This window comes from Anabrus simplex, chromosome 8, assembly GCF_040414725.1.
Source record: "Anabrus simplex isolate iqAnaSimp1 chromosome 8, ASM4041472v1, whole genome shotgun sequence".
Classification (NCBI taxonomy): domain Eukaryota; kingdom Metazoa; phylum Arthropoda; class Insecta; order Orthoptera; family Tettigoniidae; genus Anabrus; species Anabrus simplex.
The window spans coordinates 15,257,254-15,271,258 of NC_090272.1; the positions used below are offsets into that span (position 1 = coordinate 15,257,254).

General features: G+C 37.8%; 1 protein-coding gene and 1 long non-coding RNA gene across 2 annotated transcripts in view; one reads left to right on the plus strand and one right to left on the minus strand.

Moving 5' to 3' along the window:
* pps (protein partner of snf) overlaps positions 1-14,005 on the plus strand; it is a 709,730-nt gene that overhangs the window by 351,962 nt on the left and 343,763 nt on the right. The window lies entirely within an intron of this gene.
* On the minus strand, positions 6,735-8,069 carry LOC137501831 (uncharacterized). Its single transcript, XR_011018631.1, has 3 exons — positions 7,723-8,069; positions 7,244-7,402; positions 6,735-6,956 (listed from the first exon to the last, which is right to left on the minus strand). It is a non-coding gene; the product is annotated as an uncharacterized lncRNA (long non-coding RNA).

A 14,005-nucleotide genomic window follows, 5' to 3' on the forward strand; every position in this document is an offset into this window, starting at 1 on the left:
TTTCGTTTTTTGGTCAAAGTAATTCCGTGCTGGTCTCATTCCGTCCATCCTCATAACATGTCCAAACCATTATAGCCTTCGCCTTCCTAAAAGCTCTGTATTGCCTCCTTCCTGTTTGCTTCCTGGTCTTTTGGTTCATTGTTCTGATGAATTTCATTTCTGTTGCCTTGTTATGTAGGGTACATGTTTTGAGTCCATATTGTGAGAATTGGAATGAAGATAAAACATGGTCAGTTTTGCTTTCTGGGGTATTTTATCATCCAAGAGTACTGTATAATCTCGAGTACCAACCGCACTGTTTTTTCGAAAATGTCGCTTCTGAAATTGGGTGCATGTCTTATTTAAAATTTTTGGAAATTTATCTTTCCGAATGGGTGTAAATCGGGCATCACCGCCAGCGCGGCTTGGCAACAATGCTCTCTCCGCTCTCAGTATACGCTACTTCCGCGCTTGACGTCAGTCTCACGCACGTTCGCGGAGTATCAACATCAATTCCACAAAGCGTTTGCGATCTTTTACTGCGAGTGAGAAACTGAAAGTAGTTCGGGAAGCCGAAATCATCAGAAATCGTGCCTTCGGTAGAAAATACGATATTGACGAGTCATGTATTCGCGATTGGAGAAAGGAGAAAGATGTGCTAATAACATGTAGTGGTGATCATAGAGCTTTTCGTGGACTGAGTGTACAGTTTCCAGAAATTGAAGAAGAAAAAACTTTGTAAATATGTGATAGTAAGGCGGGAAATGGGATATGGTGTGTCAACCGAAATATGTCAGCTAAAGGCATTAGAGATCGCAAAGGAACTTTCATCGGAAGAGTTTAAGGCAAGCCGAGGATGGGTTTGTAATTTTTATAAAAGAAATGGGTTGAGCATACGAAGGCGTACCTCAATTTCACAGTGTCTTCCTGGTGCCTGCAATGAGAAGTTATTGTTGTTTCAGCGTCACATAATTCGGTTGCAGAAGGAAGATGCATATTTGAGTTCCCAAATTGGCAATGCAGATCAGACGCCAGTCTTCTTTGAAATGCCAGTGGACAGGACTGTGAATATTAAGGGTACGAAAAGTGTTATCATTAGAACAGGTCGTAATAAAAAAACAACGTTGTACAGTAATGTTGTATATTCTCGCCGACGGAACCAAATTGCCGCCATACATTGTTCTCAAGCGAAAGACGCTTCCTAAAAATCTACCCGCTGGTGTTATCGTCAGATTTCAGATGGACAGTTCACTTGTGGAAGACTGGATAAAGTGTGTTTGGCAACGTCGCCCTGGTGCGTTATTGGGACAAAAGAGCTTTCTTGTTCTCGAGAGTTACTGCGGCCACACAACAGACGCTGTGAAGAAAAATATCGAAGATGGGAAAACCGACCTAGCAGTCATTCCGGGCGGGATGACGTCTATGCTACAACTGCTGGATGTCTGCATGAACCGTCCATTTAAAGCAGCCTTGAAACCGCTCTATGCAGAATGGATGGCGGCTGATAAGCACACACCGACACCAACTGGTCGCATTCAGTGCCCGGAAGTTCAGCTGCTGTGTTCATGGATTTTGACGGCATGGAATCGTATCCCTGGAGACCTCATATGGAAGAGCTTCAGGAAATGTAGCATTTCTAATGCTATGGATGGCAGCGATGACGACATTTTGTGGGAAGGTGATGGTGATGAAAGTTCCAAAGTTGGTACTGATGATGAATGAACTCGTTGGATATCATTCAGGAAGTATTTCTTCTTTTTCTTCTTTTTGGCCTGCTGTGGACCACGTTATTTCAACTGTTTGCATCCTTGAGCTTTAATTCTTCCCCAATACTCACGCATTCTTGTTCTGTGAGCCTCCTTTCTTTCATCAGTCCACTTCTTGCCTGTTTTCAACTTTGGCCTTTCTTGGAACCTCTTGTATCCCTGGAGCTTTTTCTGGAGAGGAGCACGTTTCTGGATGTCTTCGAGTGTGATTCCTATTTCTTGAAAGTCTTTTTCAATACTATAATCTACTATTAGTTTCATGGTCCGTATTGATAGTTCAAGTACAAGTATGAAGGATGAGTTCTCCACCTAATCAATACTTTATTTTACATAGTGTCAATAATTTACATAAAAACAGTACCGGTTTCGACCCGTAAATAGGTCATCTTCAGCTGTTAAAGAACTATTTAATAGCGACTGTACAGAATAAACAGTACTAAAATTAAAACTAAACAAGAATGCCATTAAATAAACATGATACCACTATTCTAAAATTACTTAATATTAGCATATATACATATGGTACAGTTTTGGGCACTGTCGGCAGTCCTGAAAATGGTTTTCCGTGGTTTCCCATATTCACACCAGGCAAATGCTGTGGCTGTTCCTTCATTAAGGCCACGGCCGCTTCCTTCCCAATCCTAGTCCTTCCCTGTCCTATCGTCGCCATAAGACCTATCTGTGTCGGTGCGACGTAAAGCAACTAGCAAAAAAAAAAGTTTTGGGGTTAAGGGTGTTATTTTCAAATATTACATATATTGAGGCTGGAATTGGATACAGTTCTTGGAGTTGATCAAGAATCACTGTTATTCAGATGTCAGGTTATCTGTGTTAAAGTGCATTGTTGTGGCAAAAATATTCGGGGGTGTCGTGTTCCTTAGAATAAGAGGTTCAGGGACCAGTTCACGGACACATAGCTTATATCCAGTCTATATAACTGCTGAAAAATACGCAACAATGTGCAACACACTCCTAACCATGCTCAAGGAATTATCCAGCTCACACATTTTCTAAAATTACATGAGGGAACGCAAGTATGAAGAGAGGAGCACCCACAACTAGCTTTCACTGATTTCAATATGTCACGCACAGCAACGTAAACCTCAATAAGGAAGTCTAATATAAACTAGCTTGTTTTTTATCATTGATATAGACTGAGTAAGAGCTATGTACCTGTAAACAGGTTATTAAACCTCTCATTCTAATGAATACGACGTCCCCGCATATTTGCGGCCCAACAATGCACCTTGAATAACCGTTGGACATGGTACTGGCATTTAACATTGGATATCTGAGCCTGACACCAGTATGTCAATGATTCTCCATAAATCCTAAGCCCGCTGTCACACAGGGCATCGAACGATCAAGAGCGACCAACTGGCATCGAGTACTAACGACTAAATTCATTTACCTTGTCACACTGCTCATCGATCGAGAGGGATCGACTGCACGGAAACAGCTGATATTCCCGCCCAGTACCGTACAGGCTACAGACGTATTCATATTCACGGGAGAAAAAGAATGTGTTGTGAAAGCGATAATTCTGGTGGAAATATGATTCTAACCTATGAATATATTAAGAGAAAGGAAAGAACCAGACGATCGCAGTGGACAAGGTAAAGAGCCATGGAGAATTCCACCAAAGTGTGCCTTCGTTGTGGAATGACGAAGAAAAATTCAGGAACTAGTACCGAATGTTATCAATAATTACGGTATAAGGAATTAGAGGAAAAAATGTAGTCACTAATAAATATCAGGCAAACAAATTACAGGAAAAGTATAAGTTCTGAGGAAAGGCTGACACTATCATTAAATTCAATATTCACAACGATTTTTTTAGGTTTAAAGTCAGAAGTGATGTTCACCTCCGAAACAACTACTGTATGTCCGTGGCAAAATAAGATCAAATAAAGGATTAGTGGCAGGTACATTTCTTTGCATTCTGTAGGATTCTAATAAAGTATTGATAAAAAAGGACTGAAAACGGTTATGTAGCCTACATCAATTTGAATTCATAATTTGAAGGTGCTACAATGACCAGTGGAAATATATTTATTTAGGCCTACAGGTTTCTGGACATTGGTGACTCATACAGATTTAGGATTGCTCACAATATATCAGTGGATTTGTTCCTATTATATGTGATGCCATTCATAGAGCACTACAGCCAGAATTCTTGACAGGGTCAAAGTTCTAACAAAAGCCTCACAACAGTGGCTCATTGTACTTCAAATATAAGACTAATACCATTTATGCTTATTTGTTTTAATGATGCTGGATCTTGGAGCATAATTACTGTCTTTTCAAATGATATTTTGAGGTGTTTATTAGATGGAGGTTAACAGCTTTTTTTTTTCCATACCACTTGGTGAGATCCCACCTACCAAAACAATAGACATATCAAGAAATGCTTCCAGTCAAAATTTACATTACCTAATGTAGAAATAATGTGTCAAGTTTCATTACAATCCTGTAAATAATTTTGAAAGAAAAAAAAATGCACATATGCTCTGAATATTGTGAAAATGATAAAAGTATTGGAGTTCCTTACACTGTTTCTCTCCCTCATGATCCTCTGCAAATCTCTTGTTGCCTCTCCTTTTCTTTGTTATTGTGCCATGTTCAGAATAGTATCATATTGCTTTCATGACAAGCATGTTGCTGAATTTCTGTAGGCCTACTGTGTTTTGTGCAAAGAATCCAGGTCCATATCCAAACTTTGCAAGAATGACAATCCTGTCTTAATTTATATCATTGAAGACTACAGCAGCTAATTTTACCAAATGGCTGTGAAGAAAGGTTGTCTATGGACATCTCTTCCAAAGTAAATTCTCTTTGGGGTTCTGTGTATTCACATATGTGTACATTTCTTGAGGAGTTCAGGTGAGGCTAGTGCTCTACACTAGCTTAATAACTATAGGAAAAGCTTCTGGAATATAAGTTGGCAGTGTAATAGACTGATACTTGTCACAACTACATGTAAATTACACACAAGGTCTTGTTTATTACCCTCATCACTAAGCATAAAGTACTGTCCCCCCAAACTTCGCACTGGCAAGCTGCTCTAATTGCTCACTTGACAATAATAAACCAATTAATATAAATCCTGCACTTCCATCCAAGTTACTGGTAAACTCCTTGGTACAGAGTAACAACATTTTCCGCAAAGGTCTGGTAGGACTCTCTTTCTTACCTCAATGTTGATTTTGCCTTTCTGTGTATTGTTCATATGTAACTTCTTTACTGATATGAACGCTACCAAGCCTATCTATCCATCCTGAAATACTTTCCTTATGAATCAGTTCAAGGAAAATGAAAACTTTGCCTACAATTTAACCCAAAATGAGAACCAAACACTGCAAAAAATAATAGGTGCTAATAACAAGCACCTTGCCTTCTATTTTTAGAAGTGAAGAGTGTGCCTTTCTAACAACTAAATACTATTGCCATCTACAGTAAAATGTTATTTAGGCCTGTTGCTCAGGTGGTAAATGATTTAATTTTGCTATATCTTACATTGCCTGTCAAAACTGTTTGTAAATACCAATTATATAAATTAATGTTTGACAGAGTAGGGTGTATGGGTCTTTTAAGATCTTGGATTGACTTACAGGGTAATTAATCTACTCAACCTTTTATTACAAGCATGTAACTGTCATATGGATATACTTTTTATAAATATGTACATGTTCTGCCATCATATCCCCTTAATATCACATCCCACAAAATACAGTTTTTTAAATGTTGTAGATTAAAATCTACAAAACTTTGGTAGAAACACCTGTCAAAATAGTTACAAATGAAGTTTTCATCTTTGTTTTTCATTGTTTATATGGATCTACAGCACAAGAAATAAAATAATCGGTCTACCTTGATGCCCCCTGTAGGCCTATATGTTATTAATAAATTATAAGTACGGTAACAGACATGAAAGTAGCGATTGCTGGTGCAGACAGGTACCAATGGCAGGAGAGTACTTGGAATGAGGAGATAAAGGCTACCTAAGTTACAAAGGTATAAGGTGGCAGGGAGGGATTCTGTCAGGTATAACTCTAGTAAGAATTTTGTCCTATGCAAACGACTTGGTCTATTGAAACTGTGCAATCTAATATCTTGCAACTTCAAAAAGGATGCAATGAATATGACATGAAAATTAGTCGTTTCAATTCTAAAGTGATGGCAGTAGGGAAGAGTAGTAGAACTGAATGTCAGGTTGAGAATACAAAATTGGAACAGGTAGATAATTTCAAATAGGTATTTAGGATGTGTATTCTTCCAGGATGGCAGTATAGTAGGCAACATTGAATATAGATGCAGTAAACCCAATGCAATGAGCTTGCAGTTGTGTTCAACAGTATTCTGTAAGAAGACAGTTAGCTCCTGGACAAAACTACTCATGTCTTTACACTGGTCTGGTTTCAGACCACCTGTGCTGTACATACCTAATGCAATGAGTTTGCAGTTGTGATCAACAGTATAGGTACCAAAAGAAGGAAGTCAGCTCTTGGACAGAACTATCAATACGCCGGTCTGGTTTCAGACCACCTGTGCTGTACAACTGCTTACTACATACACACAGAAGGGACCTACTACATGTATTTCAAAATACTCCTTTCCTTGTAAACCATACATGTTCTACCACATAAAATATACAAATTAAGATGTTGTAATAATGCTAATAATTTAAAAAAATTGGAGTTAAGGTTCTTTCCCACTGAGGATTCAAATAAATATTGATAGATAAGTATAAAAAAAACTGATTTAATTTAAAAAGTAGAACATTTCTCAAGAACATAAATTTTATTTGATTCTTTCTTGATCTAACACTGTATACAACAGTTCCTGAATTTTAACTTTGAAAACCCTTCGATCTAGTACACTCATTCTTTCCATGTCATCACAAAGACACTAAAAATAACACTGATCACATTTTCTTTTCAGTTTTCAGTATCTTTTCTAAATATTCACTTAACACATCACTGTCACTGTCACTTTTACATTTCTGTATCTTTTATTTTTAACTGCTGGCAGAGCTGTTTGTGGAAGCAGAAGCCACTGGACTGGAAGTTGAAGTCCCTTCAGTAATTTCTGATCTGTAGGAGTAAGACCCCTCCAACACAAATTATTTCTGCTTCCTCCTCCTCTATTTCAGCTTGGTGAAAAGGCTCTCACACATCAGGTGCCACTTCCATAGATGTGTTTGTTACAGAACTGAAAAAAATGAACAACATATTAATGCAATTCTTCTAAATTGGAGCTATATTTTAGTCTGGACACAAGCCTTCTGCTTAAGAAATTGTTACTTTCAATAATTATTTTAGTAAGATGATTGTTAGGTTGGATTATATTATATTACTTTCAGTTATATCTGATAAATTAATGAACAGATGGGTGGAACTTATGGCCTACAGACTGAATCTTCCCCTCACTCTTTCACAACTATAACACTGGTCTGTAGTGTAGGCCTACTTTTAAAAATAAATATTACAGAATTGTACCTTTTTCCAGCAATGAAGAGTTCCAGAAAGTTGAGAGCATTGAAGTAGACCCATTTTATGTTTTCTGTACAGCAGAACCTGGGAGGAGAGGGAGGATGTTATCTCTCCAAGTTCGATATCCAGCCTTCAGAATTTGCCTTGTTTTGGCACAACTTTTTCCTGAAACAATGAATCAGAATATTGTGACAAAGAAAATATACATGTTAGGCCTACTTATGGCATAGGCCTACACTTATTTGTCATTAAGGCGAACAATGGTAGGCCTATTCATTTCATTAGGTACCGGTACGAGATGGAGGTTAGGAAAGCACTGCTTATGTTTTCCAAACATTTCTTCAATTAAGTTACAAGAATGATAATTACTAGTTCTCCTAGTATAACTTTTTTTAGCAATCTATTCCGTATAATATATTTTATCAATAAATAATCTAAGATAACACTATTCATAAGATAATCGTAAAAATATAATAATTACTTACCAGTTTTTGTCCCAGTTCTCGACGCTATAGAATGCCATACAAAATTCACGGTCTCCCTATTACTATATCCAGGGAGTCTAGGATTATACACCACTTTGTTTTCATACACTAAGCAAATTAATGTTTCGATTTCATCAACAGATGACTATGTTGCGTCCGCCATCATCGAACGACTGCGACTGAAAAACGGACACGTTTGTTTTCACAAACCAGTCGATCTTCATCGCTCGTAGTTGATCGCTGACGATCGATGCTGTGTGACTGGTGCCACTGCCCTCTGTAGGTTTGTTTTCTTAGTCGGTTGATCGCAGTCGTTCGATCGAGCCTGTGTGACAGCCCCCTAAGAATTGTATCCAATTTCAACCTCAGCAAACGGAACTTTTGTAATATATGGTAATCATGGGGCCAGTGTAAAACCCTTCAACCCCATAACTGTACCATATGTATATATTTTAAGTATTTTTTAGAATAGTGGCACTCACCTATTTTTCAGCAGTGATATAGACTGGATATAATCTATGTGTCCATGAACTGGTCCCTGAACCTCTTATTCTAAGGAACATGACACCCCCAAATATTTTCGGCACAACAATGCACTTCAATGATCTCATAAACCGTTGGACATAATAGTGGCTTTAACACAGATAACCTGACATCTGAATACCAGTGATTCTTGTTCAACTCCAAGAACTGTATCAGATTCGTTCAACTCCAAGAACTGTATCAGATTCTAGCCTCAATATATGTAATATTTGAAAATAACACCCTTAACCCCAAAACTGTACCATATGTATATATGCTAATATTAAGTAATTTTAGAATAGTGGTATCATGTATATTTAATGGCATTCTTGTTTAGTTTTAATTTTAGTACTGTTTATTCTGTACAGTCGCTATTAAATAGTTCTCTAACAGCTGAAGTTGACCTATTTACGGGTCAAAACCGGTACTGTTTTTATGTAAATTATTGGCACTATGTAAAATAAAGGTCTTTTTCAACTTCGATAAACCAGGGTCCCTTGGTTTTCTTGTTAAGAAAGTAGGAAAAGATCCTATTGGTCTGTCTCTGTGTGCTCATGCGTGCTATATGGCCATAAAAATTAATCCTCCTTTTCCGAATTGTGTCCGTTATTCTGTCCATATGCTGGTACAGATCGCTGTTGTGTCGTCTCCTGTACTCACCATTTTCTTTGATTGGTCCAAGAATCTTTCTCAGGGTTTTCCTTTCTTTAGTTTCTAGCTTCTCCATCAGACCTTTTCTGTTCATTGCAAGGCATTCTGCTGCGTGCAGTGCTTCCGGGCATACAACCAAACAATAATGCCTAATTATTCATGAGTGAAATCCGGGCGCTAAAAGATCTAAGGGACAATTCTGATGTAATCGTTCTCCCCACTGACAAGGGTAACGCGACGGTGGTGATGGACAAAGATGAATATGACAACAAGATCTTGTCCTTGTTAGCTGATCCTATATACAGTATTAACAGTCGTGATCCCACAACTCGCTACTCAAATATGACTGTCAAATTGGTCAAGCCATCTTCTGTTCCAGAAAATACAGCAAAGAGTCTCCTTCCAGGGGATGCTATTCCTCCGAGACTGTATGGCCTTCCCAAAATACATAAGGAGGGTGTTCCTCTTAGGCCTATTGTCAGTTCGATTGGTTCCCCAACATATGCCCTTTCGAAATATTTAGGTAGTCTTCTTCAACCACACCTGGGTAACACCCCTTCATATATTACGGATTCCACACACTTCATTGAGAAGTTAAAAACTATATCACTTCATCCAGGCGATATCTTGGTGAGTCTCGACGTCGTGTCTCTGTTTACGAGAGTACCTCTGGTTGATGGTGTTATGTCTCTCATTAATGATATTTTTACTGAAGAGATCGCAAGGCTTTTCTATCACTTCATGGCCTCCTCCTACTTTCTATGGAATGGGAAACATTATGAACAGACAGATGGTGTGGCCATGGGAAGTCCTCTCTCTCTTGTTGTGGCCAATTTCTTCATGGAAAACTTCGAAGAGAAGGCTTTGTCGTCGGCACCTTGCAAACCGAAAATCTGGTGGTGATTTGTGGATGATACGTTCGTCGTATGGACAGAAGGTGAAGACAATCTTGGTCACTTTCTGGATCACCTTAATCGCCAGCACCCTTCCATTTGTTTCACCATGGAAATGGAATCTGACGGCAAGATACCATTTTTAGATGTTCTTGTCACCAAGAAAGAGGATGGATCTTTAGGACACAGCGTGTATCGTAAGCCTACGCACACCAATAGATATCTCCACGCAGATTCTCACTATCACCCTGCCCAGAAACATGGTATCCTTACAACTCTGACTACCAGGGCCAGGAGGATTTGTGAAGCGTCAGATCTACAAGAGGAAATTAACGCCTTGAGAACCACCTTTGAGAGCAACGGTTACAGCAGAGCTTTGATATCAAGTGTTCTGAAATCGGCACATAATCGGACGTCTGTTAAGAAAAAAAGATGTAAAAGGAACTGCTTACCTACCTTACATACATAACACGACGGATCGTATTGCTAAAATTTTCAGGAAAAAGAACATCAATGTCACATACAAAACGGATAATAATACTAATAAGATAATTTTCAATTCAGATAAAATAGAGAATAAATATATATTTAATAAATCAGGAATTTACAAATTAACATGCCAAACATGTAAACAACGATACATAGGACAGTCCGGAAGAAGTTTGGCTATAAGGTACAAAGAACACGTTAATGCGGTCAAACATAAAAGATATTCGGCAATGGGAGAACATATGGTTGAAATGAATCATAAATTTACAGACATTTCCAATGACATGAAATTATTACATTCGACCAAAAAGGGAACACTGATGAATGTTTTGAAAAATTTAGACATTTACCTTACACAAAAATGTAATTCTGAATCAAGTTTAAATGAGAAAAGTACAGAAGATAACCCACTGTTTAGGCTAGCATATAATCATTTAAGGAACAAAAAGAAGAAAAACTTGAAGATTAGGATCTTATATAGTATTCTCATTCAGTTCAACCAAAATTGTATGTATTGATCATTTTTATAATATTTCATAAGTTCTCTTTACTCTTTGATATGATGTATTGGGACATAATACTCCTTCAAATTGTAAAACAAAAGATTGTGTCATATTGTGTTATTCTTTGATCTAACCACTGATGAAGGGAATGGTTGAGATTTCCTGAAACATGTATGGTTTAATAAATAGTGTTTCTTTCATTTAATGAGTGTATTGATCAAGGCGGATTTAAATAAACTATTATAAATAATTAAATTATACATTGCTAAAATCTTACGTAGGTACCATGTACGAACTGTTTTTGGAACATCAGTTAAGATTAGGCAACTCCTGCGACCAACTAAAGATAATTTGCCTAAATTACAACAACCTGGTATCTACAGAGTTCCCTGTACTTGTGGCAAGGTTTATATTGGGCAGACTTCGAGAACGGTGTGTACTCGCATCAAAGAACATACCAGATGTATCAGACTCAACCAACCTGATAAATCAGCTGTTGCTGAACATGCCTTAACACCTGGTCATGATGTCTTGTTCCAAGAAGTGGATGTTCTTGCCCGTATAAAGCAATATCGCCTAGGAATTTTCAGGGAGGCGGTTGAAATACGTAAACACCCAGATAATTTCAACCGCAGTACAGATTACAACCTCAGTGAATCCTGGCTACCTATAATCAGAACCATTAGAGAGTAATGCTTTGCTGTTACTATTCATTGTCTCTAGCATTGGGCTAAAATGGCGCCCCCTTTATATTTTTGGGCACCATTTGAAGCTTCCTTGTTGCTTTCTCCTAGCATCCATCAATACATCATTTCTTTTCTCTTTTGTCTCCGGATGAAGAAAGGCAAGGTTCCTTTTGAAACGTTGAGTGTGTTTATAATTATTAACACGGCATTAGCCCAAAAATATAACTCATGAATAGTTACACGGGCCGTGAAAGTCTAAATGATGATAAATGCCTAAGCTTGGCGTTGATCTTTTGTTGTAGACATTCCTAGTCAGCTGATATGCCACCTCTATCTTGTTGATTCTGCACATGATTGCTTCTTTCTCAGAGTTGTTAGGTACTATTCACTCGCCTAAGTACTTAAAATTTTCCACCTGCTTGATTTTTCCCTGTTCCACAATGAGCTCTCTGGGAGCTGGCTTTATGTTGGTTATAAACTTTGTTTTTTGGAAAGAGATTTGGAGGCCAGCTTTTGGTGCTTGGATTCTCAGTTGGTTAATTTGTTTTTCAGCAGTATCTAGGGAATCAGAAAAGATCACTAGGTCATCTGCAAAAGCTAGGCAGTCTATGATAAGATCATCTTTCTTATATCCTATTCTAAGGCCATTCTCAACCTCTTCCTTGCACATCTCCTTGCACCATTTCCGAATTATTTTCTCCAGAGCGCAGTTGAAGAGGAGCGGTAATAGTCCATTCCCTTGCCTAACACCAGTCTTGATTTCGAAGATGTTTGAAATTTCTCCCCTGAATTTCACCCTGGACGTAGTGCTGGTTAAGGTCTATTGAATGATAGCTCTCGTTTTGTTGTCTAAGCCCATTTCCTTCAGAATGTGGAGGAGTGTGTGTCGATCTATGGAGTCGTAGGCTTTTTGGAAGTCAACAGAAGTAACTACAAAATTCTTATTCCTGGATTTTAGGTACGACAGGACAGACTTAAGGTTCATGATCTGCTCTGCACAAGATCGTCCTTTTCTAAAGCCTCCTTGGTATTCACCCAACTGTGAATCAAGTTGCTCTTCTGCCTGAGTTTGAAGGGCTTTGGAGAGAATTTTGTGTGTTACTGAGAGAAGGGAGATGCCGCGATAGTTGTTTACATCTGTTTTGTCACCTTTCTTATGTAGGGGATGAATCAGGGCTGCTGTCCAATCATTTGGGATCTTCTCTGTTTCCCAGATCTCACGAATGATCTCGGTTAGTTTTCAAGGGTTATGAATTTCATGTTGTTGGTCCGTATTATTAATTATTACTCACCTGTACCATACTAACATTTCTCATTTCATTACCACACTTCAATTTGTAAATTATAAATCCATAAGATTCTTACCGTTAAAATAACATGTTTTAGGATTCGACAAGAGTTGTTTATGCGTTAATATGGCTGATGATGACCCCTAGGTGGGTCGAAACTAGTTCCATGTAATTTAAAATATTATAAATACATATTAGTAATGAATAAGTGGAAACCTTTACTGTGTTATTATTCATATGTTATTCTCAGTTCAATTAAGAGACGAAATTAAATTCTTGTACAGGAAGAAATCTTTCTTGAATCAGAAATTATATAACGCTCACCTCGCTGCGACTAAATTACTTTGTAACGCACAATGGACGCTTTTCTATCAACAAGTAGAGAACAAATTATTCCACGAACTAGCCAGAAAACAGTCAAATTTGGAGAATAAACTCAACAGGCTAAAAAACTCCCAACTACATAACAATCAAACTAGAAACTCCAGTAGAAACACGTTCAATTGTTCGCAGTTTCCTCCAGATGTCGTAAATCTATCAAGCACGCCCTTAAGTGAAATTGAACACTCAACTTTATCCAAAGGACCGAAACACAACTGGCCCAATTTGAACAGCCTCAACATAGCTGCTACTATGATCACAGAATCAGAGCTAGCCATTTGCAAAATGCCAGAAGATACGCAAAATGAGGTTAGAACCGATGTTAAAAGGAAACTGAACAATATCCTCTCCAATCTAACCAACCCCGCAAATAACCTCAATAATAGAGAAAAAATAGCTGAACAAAAGCGCATATACGCCCTCAAAAAGAAAATTAAAGACAACGAACTCATCATAACCAAAGCTGACAAAGGCAATGCAACAGTTATCATGGATAAGAAAGTATATATTGAAAAAACAAAAAACTTTTTCACAGACAGCTCATTTTTCATAATCAAAAAAGACCCCACCCAAAAAATTCAAACACTACTTAAACAAACTCTTAAAAACACTTCATTTTTATTTACTTAACAGGAAAAATCCAAACTCATACATATGAACCCAGGACTCCCTACTGCTAAAGCTCTCCCCAAGATACACAAAGCTAGAGTTCCCATCTGCCCAATTATCAACTATAGACCAGGCCCCTTATACAAAGTATCACAATTCATCCACTGTTTCTTAAGAAAAAATTATCAATTTTTATCCAAGAAGTCTATTAAAAACACATCAGAGCTAGTAGAAAAACTAAACAAGTTCATTTTGCAACC